Genomic DNA, 14,109 nt, shown 5'->3' with positions numbered 1-14,109 from the left:
TACCTTATAAAAGGCAGGCACACATTTGTATTTTTCATTATTCATTTTTTAAAGTAAGATTCCAAATCTTCTTTAGCATACACTTTATAGTAAATCAAATGAGAAAAGAGAAAAGAATTACTGTACACATTGTCAAAATCCTTTACAAGATGCAGGAGAAGGCTTCTGTCTGCTTGTTTTTATTATTGTTATTCCTAGTTTACTTTAATAAGAAAGGTTTCATTCTGACCTAATTCAAAAGCTACATTGCACCTTCTCTTTCCACATCTTCACCCATCTCTTTGATGACTAGGAGTTAGAAAACATGCTAGGAAAAAGCTCTTTAAATAATCAGAGTGTTACTTGTTATTTCAAGTACTTAACAGGTTCTTTAAATGAAACTGGGCATTTTTAATTCTCTTGATACTCTCAGAAAACTATCATTCAGGGAAAAATGTCACCAGTTTTATTATCAACACTAAATATTTCTGTGATGCTATGGGGAAACAAAATGCTAGAAATGAATATTTCTGGAAATATTTCACAAGCATATCTTACATACATTATAGATAAAACTCCTTCTGGGTCATGCTTCTTGTGATTAATTAGTGGTGTCTTGTGCAAAAGCATGTGCATTGAAGACAGGCTGGTAGAATGATCTCCATGGAACTTTTAATCAAATCTTAGGCAAAACCAGGGCTCCAAAGGTGGTCTTATTTCCTCCAAATAAGAGAGGCAGCTCTGTTTCAGTTAGTACCTCAACCTCAGAAAACACCAGCAGAAAACTGCATAATCAAAAAAAGAAATTTTAAGGCCTTTCCCAATTCAAAAAAAAAAAAAAGAAGAAATGGGTAATTAAGGATTAAAAATACCCTGAAATCTTAATGTGGCAGTATAAACATGCCTTATGATACCATGGCAACATTCTCTCTTTTTTAATGAAATTGATTAATTAGTCTGCGAGCTTGCAAAATGTCAGAGCAAAAGGATTCAGAATGCTTCTCTTCACAGCTAGGGTCTTTCTTGTCTCTTTCTTCCTGAGCTTGTCAATCAGAAACACTAGAGGTCAATCTATGGAAGAAATCTCAAACTGCAGCTTTGTTTTAAATGCATGAGAAATATGGAGGCTTCCATAGCTTGCATTCCAAATCAGCTCAGAAGATCCAGAGACGAGAATGTCTTGGATACATAAGGCTCAAACTAAACACAACCCCATTTGACTGGAGGGAGAATGGAAGAAGATAACTAAGGAAGTTGTTTTGCAAATTGAGCCAGCTAGAAACAAAGTTGTGTATGTGTATCTGTGTATATGATATAGCTATGAAGGAAAGAGACCATTTCCACAATTCATACATGGAAATATCACATGATAGTCATATCTCATACATATATACAAAGTCAAGTAGATTTAAATATATTAGCATGTTTTTACATATGTTATAGATCTCTAGGAGTTACTAAGCAGAGGCACAAAATGAAATGTTAGCCTTTGCTGTTTGTTCAGGACAAAGGAGGTCATATTCTATTTTGGAAGCAGAAGGAAAGACTATATTTACTGCAAGAATTAGCCTAGTCACAGTGAATTGTGTAGCTAGATTGCTAGTCACCTTTGTCTGATGTTAGTAATACTGTCCTACTTGTATAAAAAGACCCCTCCACACACACCTCCCTACTGCATGGAGGCCAGAAATTTCTACCACTAGAGCAGGATTACTCAATGTCAGCACTATTAGCATTCTAGTACAGACAAATCTTTGTTGTTGGAGACTGTTCTGTACATTTTAGGATGTTTAGTACCTTTGCTGGCCTCTACCCTCTAGATGCCAGTAGCATACCCCAGTTGTGACAACCAAATCACCTGCAGACACTGCAATGTCCCAGATTCTGAGAAGGAGAAGAAAATTACCCTCAGTAGAGAACCACTGCACTAGAATAATCAGTGAGTAAGAAAATAAAAAAAGGAGAGCACTATGTCTTTTGAAAATAAATGAAGATCACCTAAATGAGGACACACAGAGGTTATTTATTCAGAGCTTGCTATAGCAAGGGAGTCAGCTACCATCACTTGTGATTGGCAGAGATTCAAAGGTAGGCAGGGGAGTAGAAAGGCTTTATATGATCTATCAATCAGATATGCTCTGGTTGGAGGTTGTTGGCATGACAAGGCTGGAAGCAGGACATCTTAAGTGACTGGTTTGGGATGCATGTTTGGCTTTCTGTGGTTGGCCCTGAGATGGGAGCAGGGGCAAAATAAAAATAGGGAAGCTCAAGTCATTGAATAATTGGTTTTCACCTTTGTGTTCCCAGTACCCACTGTAGTTCCTGGAGGCATTTGTACTGGTTTCCTTTTGCTGCTGTAACAAGTTACCACAAATTTAGGGGGTTAAAACAATACAACTTCATTATCTTATAGTTCTGTAAATTAGAACTCTAGTATGTGTCCTAGGGGGCTACAATCAAGGTGTCAGGACTGTGCTCTTTTCTGGAGAGTTCAGGCATCAATCCATTTTCTTTCCTTTTCCAGCTTCTAGAGGCTGCTTGCATTCTTGGCTCATGGTCCCATTTTCCAGCTCCAAAGCCAGAGACTTTAAATTCAGTAGTCAGCATCTCTCTCTAATTCTCTTCTGCCTCCCCCTTCTAATTTTAGGAATCCTTGTGATTACATTGGGCCCACCCAGATAATCCAAGATAATCTCCCCAAAATCAGCTCTGTAGCAACCTTATTTATTAATTAATAAATTAATTATAAATTAATTTCATCTGAAGCCTTAATTTCCCTTTGCCATCTAGCATAAAATATCTACAGGCTCCAGGGATTAGGACATGAACATCTTTGAGGGTAATTATTCTTCCTACTACTGCACTAAATAAGCAAAGTGTAGTCCCTGGACCAGCACCATCAGCATCACCCAGAAACTTGTTGGAAATGCAAATTCCAAGGCCTCATCCTAGATTTGCTAATCCATAATCTCTGTGGGTAGATCCCAGCAACCTGTGTTTTAACAAGCGCTCCGGGTCTTATGCTCAAGAAACACTGATCTATACTCCATATCCATTCTACCCACTCCAAAAGTATATGGTCTATATATGAAGCCTTTTGATATCACCACAATTAAATTCTTAGAAATACACTCTTTACCGAGTGATTACAGAGTAATCTTTCCAAAATGTGATTTCTAATCTAATAGAGGATATCACTCCTTTACTAATAAGCCTTAAATGCATGTGATGGTTAATTTTATATGTCACCTTGACTGGGTTAAGGGATGCCAGAAAGCTAGTAAAAACATTATTTCTAGGTGTGCTATGAGGGTGTTTTCAGAAGAGATTAGCATTTGATGATGATTAGTATTTGATGATTAGCATTTTTTATGTAACTATATATATTCCATTGGTTCCGTTTCTCTGGTGAACCCCTAGGTAATCCACTGCAGAGATACGGATGACTTCATGGGCTTCCAATTATAGGATGGCATGGAGAGGAGAATAGGGAGGTAGCCCAGTGGGAAGCAGCTGTGGAATTTTAAGTCAGGCCTCTCCCACAGAAATTTTCAGGTTGTGAGTGTGTAATGAGTGATTTTATGTGTCAGCTTGACTGAGCCCCAGGGTGCCTTGATATTTAGTTCTACATAATTTCTGGGTGTGTCTATGAGGGTGCTTTTGTATGCAATTGACCTCTGAATCAAAAGACTGAGTAAAGCAAATGGCCCTCCCCAATCCCTAGAAGGTCTGAAGAGATAAAAGCCTTAGTAAGAAAGAATTCCTTCTCTCTACCTGACTGTCTTCAAGCTGGGACATTGGTCTCCTGCCTCCAGACTTGAACAGGAAACTATACCATTAGGTCTCCTGGTTCTCAAGCCCTCAGACTCTGACTGGAACTACACCATCAGCTCTCCTGGGTCTCCAGCTTGCTGACTGTGTATCTTAGGACTTCTCAGTCTCCATATTTCATGAGCCAATTCCTTATAGTAGATAGATTATAGATAGGTAGGTAGGTAGGTAGGTAGGTAGGTAGGTAGGTAGGTAGGGAGAGAGAGAGAGAGAGGATAGATTCTATTAGTTCTGTTTCTCTGGAGAATCCAGACTATTAGTTAACGCAGGATGGCAATCAATTAAAGGGGCACTTAACAATTTATTGAGTGCAACTACTATTGTTTTTCATAAAATAGAGTATTTTCATAAAGTGTTAAAAATAAATAGAATAAAGTGCATAGCACATAGAAAGGGTTAAGTATTATCTGGTGAATCTTCAGTTTCTGTGATTCATATCCATATAGGTGTACAGTTTGACATCAAGTACTTTTCTTCCTATAAATAAGTGTCAGGCCAGTCACAGTGGCTCACGCCTGTAATCCCAGCACTTTGAGAGGCAGAGGCATGTGGATCACCTGACGTGAGGAGTTCGAGACCAGCCTGGCCAACATGGTGAAACCCCATCTCTACTAAAAATACAAAAATTAGCTGGGTGTGGTGGCAGGCACCTATAATCCCAGATACTCAGGCGGCTGAGCCAAGAGAATCTCTTGAACCCAGGAGTCGGAGGTTGCGGTGAGGCAAGTTCGCGCCATTGCACTCCAGCCTAGGCAACAAGAGTGAAACTCCATCTCAAAAAAAAAAAAAAGAAGAAGAAAAGGAGAAGAAAGGAGAAAGGAGAAGGGAGAAGGGGAAAAAGGAGAAGAGAGAAGGGGAAGAAGAAGAATGAAGAATGAAGAAAGAAGAAAGAAGAACAAGAAGAAGAAGAAGGAGAAGAAGAAGAAATCAGGCAGGGTCAATATAGTTTGAAAAACACTGCTCAAGGAGATGTTGGACTGGGGCTGGACACTTCTCCTGGACCACCCTGTATCTCTTCCCCTGGAAGTGATTCCATCCTGAAACGATGGCCTATTTTGCACAGCACAATTAGTACTTGGCACATCCAACTATCATGTGATTCACTGTGATTTTGAATGTGTCTTAACTTCTCAATCACACTCTAGGTTCTCTGTGAACCAGGACAGGCTTCATTCTGCTTCACAACTTCCTCCAAGCTTGGCCCACTGTCTGGCACATAAAGTAGATTGCTAATGAATATTGGTTAGTTGGCTAAATTTTACAAACCATCAAGTTTATTAAGAGAATCAGGTGAAATGTTTAGATGGGAAAAAAACCAATGGCCTCTCAAAAACAGTCCAAATGCCAGATGTCCCCTTGAAAATGACAACCGAATAGCAGTCCAAACAAGTGCATTAAGCCATCACTAGCAAGAGACAATGCAGCTGCGACCCTTCATTAATAAAGACAGCAGAAACCAAGACAACCTGTTTTCACTCTGCTTGGAAATCTATGCTCTTCTCCAGCCATCAAAATTTAGTGAGAAATTGCAGTGGATACAATCAGCTCTTATTTATTATCAACGTTTCACAGCAGCGAGCATTAATAATACATCTTATACTTATAAAGCTTTTGTTTTCAGCTTTCCCTGATACAGAGCCAGCAAGATTTGAGAATGTCTATGGAATCCAGCCTTTGTTGGTAGAAGAAGAATTTCAAAGAGAGGGAGAAAAATCAAAATGTAAAGCTATCTAAATAGTCAACATGCAATTATTCAATTATGCTACTTTATGATACATCTGACATAAGTCATTATAACAAAGCCAGAAACAAATGCCACACATAAAACAAGAACCACCAAAATAAGTCCTTGTTATGAACAGAGCTTCCTGCCTCAATGCATAATTTATACTGTCTATAAAACCAGCACCTGGGAACTGCTAATTTAATTAGTTTGTATCGAACACTTAATTATAGTAAGCCAAGGTTTAGGACTAGCTTGACAGCTGTTTTCATTACATCTAATTAATCTGTGGCATTTGGTTCTTTTTATCTCGCTGTATTAGTCAGCTCAGACTGCCATAACAAAATACCAGTCTGGGTGTCTTAAACAATAGAAATTTATTTTCTCACCATTCTGGAGGCTGGGAAGTCTAAGATCAAGCTTCCAGCAAGGCTCACTTTTTGGTGAGGGCGCTCTTGCTGGCTTGTGGATGGTTGCCTTCTCACTATGTTCTCACATGGCCCTTCCTTGGTGTGTGCACACAGAGAATGAGAGAGATTGAAAGAGATGGAGAGGCAAGATGGAAGTCTCTGGTGTCTCCACCCTTATAACCTCAGTTAACATTAATTAACTTCCTTAGAGGTCCCATCTCCAAATACAGTCATCCTGGGTGTTAGGGCTTCAACACATGAATTTGGGGGTAACACAAATATTCAGTCCGTAACACTCATCTTGCATAGACTGTAAAGATTATTTGGTTTTGTTTTGTCTGAGGAATCAGTTCCACCAGACGATATCATGTCCATGTTATACTCCCTTAATTTTCCCTCATTCCAACCATTTATGTGCCAACAGTAGAAAGTGGTGGCTGCTCAAGGATACTTCATCTGTCTACCATGGACTCAACAACCCTACCCAGGAACAACCATGTTGGCCCAGCATCTCCCCCACAAAGTTTTCCCTGACAACCCCAACCTTCATAAAGGAATTCATTCATTTATTCACCTATCAGCACACATTTACTAAGTCACTTACACCAGGCACTGCACAAGACAATAGAGTTACAGTGTCAAAGAAGCCCCAGTCCTTGCCACCAAGGAGTTCCCAGCACAGTGGAGAACACAGAAACGAAACATTAAGAATTCAGGAGAAACTCAACCTTAACATTTGCAGGCCTCAGGCTGAGGGTAAAAATAGGGTCCTGCATATTATATATTAGAATATCTAAATTATATAATTCAAGCTAGCAAGCAGTTACATAAAATATGTTCTTTCCTACAATCTTAATAAATATAACTTCAAAATTACCTGGAAGACAGATTCCAATTTAGAACAACCAGAACAGAAAAAAAAAAAAATGCATCCTGTGGCTTACTGCCCTTCTCTTCCTTCCCCCAGCTCCAGGCTGCCTGGCAAGGGGTCTGGCACACACATGTGGACACCTTCACATGTCCAAGCTCTATCCACAGCCCCTGCAAATAGCTGTCCCTTGATGGATCAAATAAAAATACCTACAAATGTTCTGGAAATAGACTCACGGCAGAGGGTTTTGGAGCCTGGGTTTGAAGGGGCACCCATCAAGAGGGACATTACAAAAACAACAGAGCAGGGCCCTCTAAAGCAGTGCTTGGCAAATACCTGCATGAGCACCACCTAGAGATTGCCTTAGAACATGGATTCCTGAACTCCACCCTCAGAGATGAGGCTTCGGTGGGTTTGGGGTGCAGCCCAAGAATTTTCATTTCCAACAGTTCTCACAAGATGTCTATCAGTGGATCACACAATGAATAGCCTGATGCACAGGACCCAGGACACGGCTCTGTTAAGTCAAGTCTAATGATGGCACTGATTTAGTGAGATATGTGCTACCAAAAAACTATGCAGAGTGCTAGCTGTAGCCACAGTAAGTGTATATACAGTTACATATATACAAGTATACACTGAGAGCCAACTTTGTGCAAAGTACTATATTGGCTGCCTCATTCATTCACCAATTATTGAACAAGAAGCTATGAATGTGAAAGAACTACACACCAAAAAAGGCCCATCTTATTGTATGTACTTATGTATTGTACTTTACTTACGTATTGTAAATTAATTTTTTAATTTAAAAATGTTTAAAATAAAAAGCAAAAAAAAATCAATCTGTTCTAGATATTTCCACTTTTTTGCGGGGGGGGGTCCTGTTTATAGTATCATACATGACCAAACTGCCACTAGAATGTTCACACCTGTTACTGCAAATTCAAATCCCAGGAAAGACTTCTCCTGGGAATTTACTTTAGCTCAGGGTTGGGCTGCCTGGTACAAGGCTGCACCCACAGCTGGGCAGGTTCAACCACACAGGAGCCTTTCCCCAGACCATGAGAGTTCCACTTCTAACAGCAGAGCAGCTCACCTCAGAATGTTACTCCTGCTACCAATTATCAACTCTCATCAAAATATTTTAAAAACTTGGAGGCACTAGAAAACAATCTACTGTGTGCCAGATACAAGTGTAGGCATGAATACACTTCAGTAGGAAAAGAAAAAGTTCATGGCTTCTTTAATATATATGCCTGTAGCATATATCCGTAACTCTCATCATATTAAAAATCAATCATAGATAGCCTCACTTTAAAGATGAGGAAACTGTTTCTGAGATGTTAAGAAATTTGTTACGCAGAACCCAGCAGAGCAAATATTTGAACTCAGGCCACCCCCATGCCCTCCTTGCTCTACAATGAATAATGGGGGAAACTCAAGGAAGACACGGAGCTCTAGGTAGACCTTCTGAAAGAGGCAATGAGTTTTAACTAAGAAAAGTTAGCAGGGTAGAAGGAACAAAGGAGAATCACAATTGAAATAAAGACCTTCCAACAGAGAGGAGGGCTTGTGTGGAGGCAGGAGTATGTAGGACGGTGAACAGAAGGAATTAAGAGTGGATTCTTCTATCTGCAATGAAGGGTAGTCACAGCAAAGTGGGAAAGCAGGAAGGGGCATATGCATAGGGAGAATAACTCATGGATATATGCACGAAGCACTAAGCAAACGGGTTTCAGGGAAAGACAAAGCAGGTTTGGGAGATTCATTTCTGAGATCCATTTTATGCATGTTCTTCTAGTCCTCTCACCTCCTGTAGTAATTAATGTCCACCAAGTTTGTTTTGTAGCTACTTACACACCTTCAAATGAAACCTGTTGATGTTTTGAACATTGATTTAGGTAGTCTGTTATTATTCCACTATCCACATGTCATCTGTATCTTGGCACCTCAACAGCCTGCATCATTTGTGAGCAAGAACTGTGTGGGTGGATTTCAGAGAACAGCCCCTCATTATTTGTCGATTTGGTTCAAAAATGACTGAAGTGTCAATATACTTTGCAAGGAAGTTATTAGCAATGAAAATGTCAAGTTACTTCTCACTGGTGATGAACAGAACAAACACAACATGTCCCTTATGAAGGTGCTCAGTAACATTCATATTTGTAGAACTCAATTTGAAAAGCAGAGAGAAACAGAACTAGTTCCTAATTGGACAGGTTTCTTTATTACATCTTGACCTAAACAGAGCTAATAATTTTGGTCATAATTTCTCATATGAATCTTAAGACAGTTATATGGAATTTAAAATCATCTCTAAAATTCTATCAACTAAATATATTTCACCAACTCCCTTATGTGTTCCTTTAACCACTGAATAAGAGAACAAATGAGATTTATCACAATATATTTTAAAATCATGTACAATAGAAAATAGCATCAAGGTGACCTCCAAGGAAGTGAATTCTCTTTGTGTGCTGAACTGGAGGTGTCAAGGGAATATTGATGTCAGTTTGGTTTTTTGCAGCAGAAAATGTACATAGTAGTCACCAAAAACAGAAATATAGACTCTCCAACTTGCAGTGTAACATCCCATTAAGGAGGTGTAATTTCTTAATTCCCTCAGTACCTAAATCCCTGTGTGAAGTATCCACTCTCCACAAAGAGGAATACTACCAAATTTGGCACAGTACCTTAAACCATGTTGAGTATATGGCACAATTTGCCATAAGGCAGACTTCTGTTGGCCCCTGCCATAGAAAACTCAATTTTAGCTGTGTACATACAGAGCAAGCCACTCACATTGGGAATGAGGGTGGAGAAGAGATGAGTTAGAACCTTTTGGGATTATTTTGAGGCTATTTGAAGGCTGCTTCTCACCAAGTTGACCTTAATGTTCCCCTCAGCTTGATTAAACGTTAGACAGACTTCTACCTGCTCACAGGTCTCTGACTTCCCTTAGAGCATTTACTTTATATAATTTGCAATTGGAGCTGGGCATGGTGGCTCATGCATGTAATCACACTTTGGGAGGCCGAGATGGAAAGATCCCTTGAAGCCAGGAGTTGAAGACCAGCCTGGGAAATATAGTGAGACCCCACCTCTACAAAAATAAAAAAAATTTAATAGCTCGGCATGGTGGCATACACCTGTAGTCTCAGCTACTCAGGAGGCTGAGGCAGGAGGATCCCTTCAGCATGGGAGTTTGAGGCTACAGTGAACTATGATCTTGCCAAAGCACTCCAGCCTGGGTGACAGGGTAAGACTCTGTCTTAAAAAAAAAAAAATTCAATTGCACATTTTTATATGCCCCTTTGAGATGTAAATGTTTTATGACTTAAGAATGTCTTTCTCAAGGACCTGGAAACCACTCCTTTGAAATGTAATCATCAAGAAAGATACTCCTCCTATCTCCTAGTCTCTGTGGAAGGGTAGGAACCTAACTTCCAATATGGACAATTAGCAAACACAGATGGCCTAATCACATTGACCAACCTCCTGCTGGGTTCTTCCACAAGATGATCCGACAGCACTGGGAGGAAGGAAATAAGAAGTCTAATTGAGCATCCACGCTTTCCGAGGTTCAAAATTAGACTTACCAAGTTGGGGTGGACCAGGGAGGATGTGACCAAGACACAGCGGCATGAAAAGACAAAAGGCCCTATGAAATAAAATTCCCTGGAGATTCTGGGCTGGTGACTCAGGATCAAAAACTAAGGGTTTGGGGCAGGAAGAGCATATGGCTATGTCCCATGCTTTGGGGGACAATGACCAGCCTTGTGAGAGTCCCCTAAGAGAACGGTAGTCCTAGAGTCCAAGCTTGGGCACACCATGTCCTGTGCAAGGACCAGGCACTATAAGCATCGGGAACCAACAGCAACAGCAACACCTTATGGCTCCAAGAGACAATGGCCATGGAAGACTCTGCTTGGCTTTTGATAGAGAGGGTTGGTTCCCCTCATTCAAACAAATGAGCCCCAGAGATTTTAGGCAGTTAGAGGTTGAGATGCGGGATAGGTGAACTTCAAGTGGAAGATAATGGACTTCCTGCTCATAGCACAGCTGCTCAAACAAGTTATTTTTAAAAGTAAAGAGATTTTAATGCATTTAAAGAGGAAAGTACACCAACATTTCTGAGCTGGTCATCCAACATAGTTTTTAGATTTTTTTTTTTAATGAAAATAGACATGTGACAAAAAAGTACTTCTCTCCTTTCTAGAGACATAGAAGAAATATTTTTGAAGGTGTAGAAACCAGAACTCAATCACAATTGGATGGGTGGAGATGGAAGTTTTCAGCTGGAATAATTTCCAAGCTCATGTCTTCTCTCTACCGGATATGACTTAGTTTATTATAACAATAACACTGAGAGCCCTGAATAGGGCCCTGGGAAACCTCTAAGAAGCTCCAGCTGTTCAGTCACTTCGGCCATCAGTCACTTTGTTCAGTAGTTGAAGGAGGCAGCAGCGTTAGAAGTAGTGAATCTGCCTTGGCCTCAACAAAGGTTCTCTGCTTCAGATGGAATTCTTAAAGTTACCTCAGATTTATTAAGTAATAATAGGCAGACTCAAATTACCAGGAATTTTATTTTTAACTTAACAAGTCTTATCACACAGATAAGACATCTATAGAAAAATTATAAAAGAAAACATCCCATAATCTTACCACCCATCGATAAGCACAATAGTATTGTCAATATTCTAATATAGATATTTCTAAACTTTTATATAAATATATACTTTTAACAAAGTAGATTCACAATGTATATCCCATTAGGTAAACTTTTTTCTCTTAGTACATCAAAGTTTTTGTTGTCTTTGTTTTGTTTTTGTTTTTTAGAGATAGGGTCTCACTCTGTCACCCAGGCTGGAAAGCAGTGGCACAATCAAACCTCACTGCAGGCTCAACCTCCCAAGCTCAAGTGATCCTCCCACCTGAGCCTCCCAAGTAGCTGGGACTACAGCTAGGCATGGTGGTGCATGCCAAATTACTATTACTAATATTTATTATTGGGTTTTTTTTTTGTAAAGACCAGGTCTCTGTATGGTCCCGAACTTCTGGCCTCAAGCGATCCTCCTGCCTCAGCCTCCTAAAGTGCTGGGATTACAGACATGAGCCACTGCACCCAGCCATAAAATCTTTTCATAGGCAATAAATATAGCTTTGCTACATTACACTAACTGAACACAGTAGTTTGAGAAATTTCTACAGACTCTTTAACAACTATTCAGACATATGTATATACACAGCAACATGCACAATATTTTCATTTTTAACTTATGGAATTTAACTCTTCTTTGTGACACAGCTGTACCATTTTGTGAGTCTGCACTAAGGGTACATGTCACAATGGGGAGTTGTCATTTCTTTATCTTTTTTTTATGCCTTACAACTCACCCTCCATTCCCAATCACTGTATCAAGAAGAAAGGAGAAAGTCTCACACAAAGCATTCAAATATCCCATCGTTCTGCAGTCATTAGTAAGAGGCATATTTCAATGTGACAGCTGGATGACATCTCACCCTCTCTATTAGGATGGAGAGGAGAGGATGCCCATTTCCAGGAGGAGGGCTGCATGCCTGATGTGTGAAACCTATCAATTGATCTTTTAGACCCCGTCTATTACTTTACATCATCTGCACTCTGTTAAATCATTTCACCCCCACTAGACAACCAAGTAATACCTCCACCAAACCTCAGCATGCTCTTTTCTCCAGCCCCACTTCTACTGCTGGGTTGTCTTAAACTTTCTTAAATTAAAAGACAAGAAACAAGCTTTCACTCCCAGAAGCCATTAGGCCTCCTGCTGCTTTTGAATGAAGCATCTCTGACCCTTATCATAAATATATTAAGCAAAGAAAAGTTAAAAATCCACTGAGGGGAACATGGTCAGCCATGAGTCATTTATGCCCTGGGGTGAAATGAGAAGTCATAAATTAAGGTAAATCAATTCCAATGGTGTATCAGAGGAGAGGAAAGACATGAAAATCTCAGGCTGCCTCATTACTCACATAGGATCTGTGCGTGGTGAATAACTCTCCAAAGATTTGGAAGTAAGTGGAGAGAGGAAGAGAACCTGCTCTGAGAGGAATGGGTAGGGATACTTTAGCCAGCAATGATTTCAGCATAATTATTGTGATTCATAACCAAATAGACGAAAGTGAATTTTTGAAACCACAATACTTGAGCTAAAGCTAATTTCAAGCCCCCCTTGAAAACTAATTTCAAGCCCCCTGTTATATGTGCAAGTGACAGATGTGGGATTGATTATACGTTCTGTGACTCTGCCGTGCATTACCTAAGATGACCCCAAACTCAAAGGCCCTTATGCCTTCCAATGCTCAGCTGCCATTCACTACTATTTCTTGGGTGAACTGACTTATTCAATGGCATAAGAAAAGTATCTGGCTCCTGGACTCTTATATCGCCTTCCCTGCCATTCAAAAGTTCTCTTTATTAGTCATATTGACCAAAAAAAAAAATGCACATGCTATGAGTACATTTAGTTATTACCTATTAATCAAAATGTGGCCCCTGGTCCTGCCCAACTCCCTATACTTCTGTTTTACATTCTTTCAAAAAATCTTTATTAATAAAGGCAATTCATCAAGTGTAAAAATAAATGCAACCATACCTTTTAGATGTCTTCCATGTAAAGCAATTCACAAATCAGACAAAATACTATATGGGATTAAGTTTCCAGATGAAATCTGATGAGAAGTATTGAAATCTACACATCTGGGAATATCAATGAATTCCAAGTAGACAGAGGCCACAATTAAAGTTTTAGCCTCTTGAGCTGTTTCACTGGTCTGTAGGCTCCACGAGAGTTGAAACAGTGTCTGAGTTGTTCACCACTGTGTCCCCAGCACCAAGCACAGTGGCATAGAGTGAATATTTACCAAATAGTGATATGTAGAAGAGAGGAAGGAAAGGAGGGAGGGAAGGAGGGAAAAAAAAGAATGATTGGAGGAGGGAAGCACAGGAGTGAAGCAAGCCACATGACTTTTTCTTTAAAAATAACTACTTTGTTCTTTTGGTGAAAAATGATTCATAATTATTATAAAAATTTGAGCCATGCAGAAAAATACAAAGAAGAAAAAAAATCACCCCAAACCTTGTCACAAAGAATAAGTATCATTAGCATTATATGAACAAATTTTCAGCCATTTTCTATGAACATATACAAATAAAAGCACTAACACACTTCTATCATCATCTTATAAACCTGAATCATACCGTGCATTCTATCACTTTGATTTAAGCTAGCCCAAATGAGCCTCCCTCCCCAGCA

The 14,109-nt window shown here is 39.6% G+C and overlaps 1 long non-coding RNA gene and 1 other non-coding gene across 2 annotated transcripts in view; both read right to left on the bottom strand.

Moving 5' to 3' along the window:
- Positions 1-13,730, bottom strand: part of LOC129057700 (uncharacterized) — a 75,815-nt gene extending 62,085 nt beyond the window's left edge. The window contains exon 1 of the long non-coding RNA XR_008522414.2: positions 13,450-13,730. This is a non-coding gene — a long non-coding RNA (uncharacterized LOC129057700). The remainder of the gene's footprint in view (positions 1-13,449) is intronic.
- Positions 7,694-7,877, bottom strand: LOC112132186 (small Cajal body-specific RNA 16). Its single transcript, XR_002913994.1, has one exon. It is a non-coding gene; the product is annotated as a small Cajal body-specific RNA 16 (non-coding RNA).
- Positions 13,731-14,109: the final 379 nt, after the last annotated feature.

This window comes from Pongo abelii, chromosome 12 (genome assembly GCF_028885655.2).
Source record: "Pongo abelii isolate AG06213 chromosome 12, NHGRI_mPonAbe1-v2.0_pri, whole genome shotgun sequence".
NCBI lineage: Eukaryota > Metazoa > Chordata > Mammalia > Primates > Hominidae > Pongo > Pongo abelii.
The sequence above is the reverse complement of the archived record's forward strand: the minus strand, read 5'-3'. Positions and strand labels throughout refer to the sequence as shown.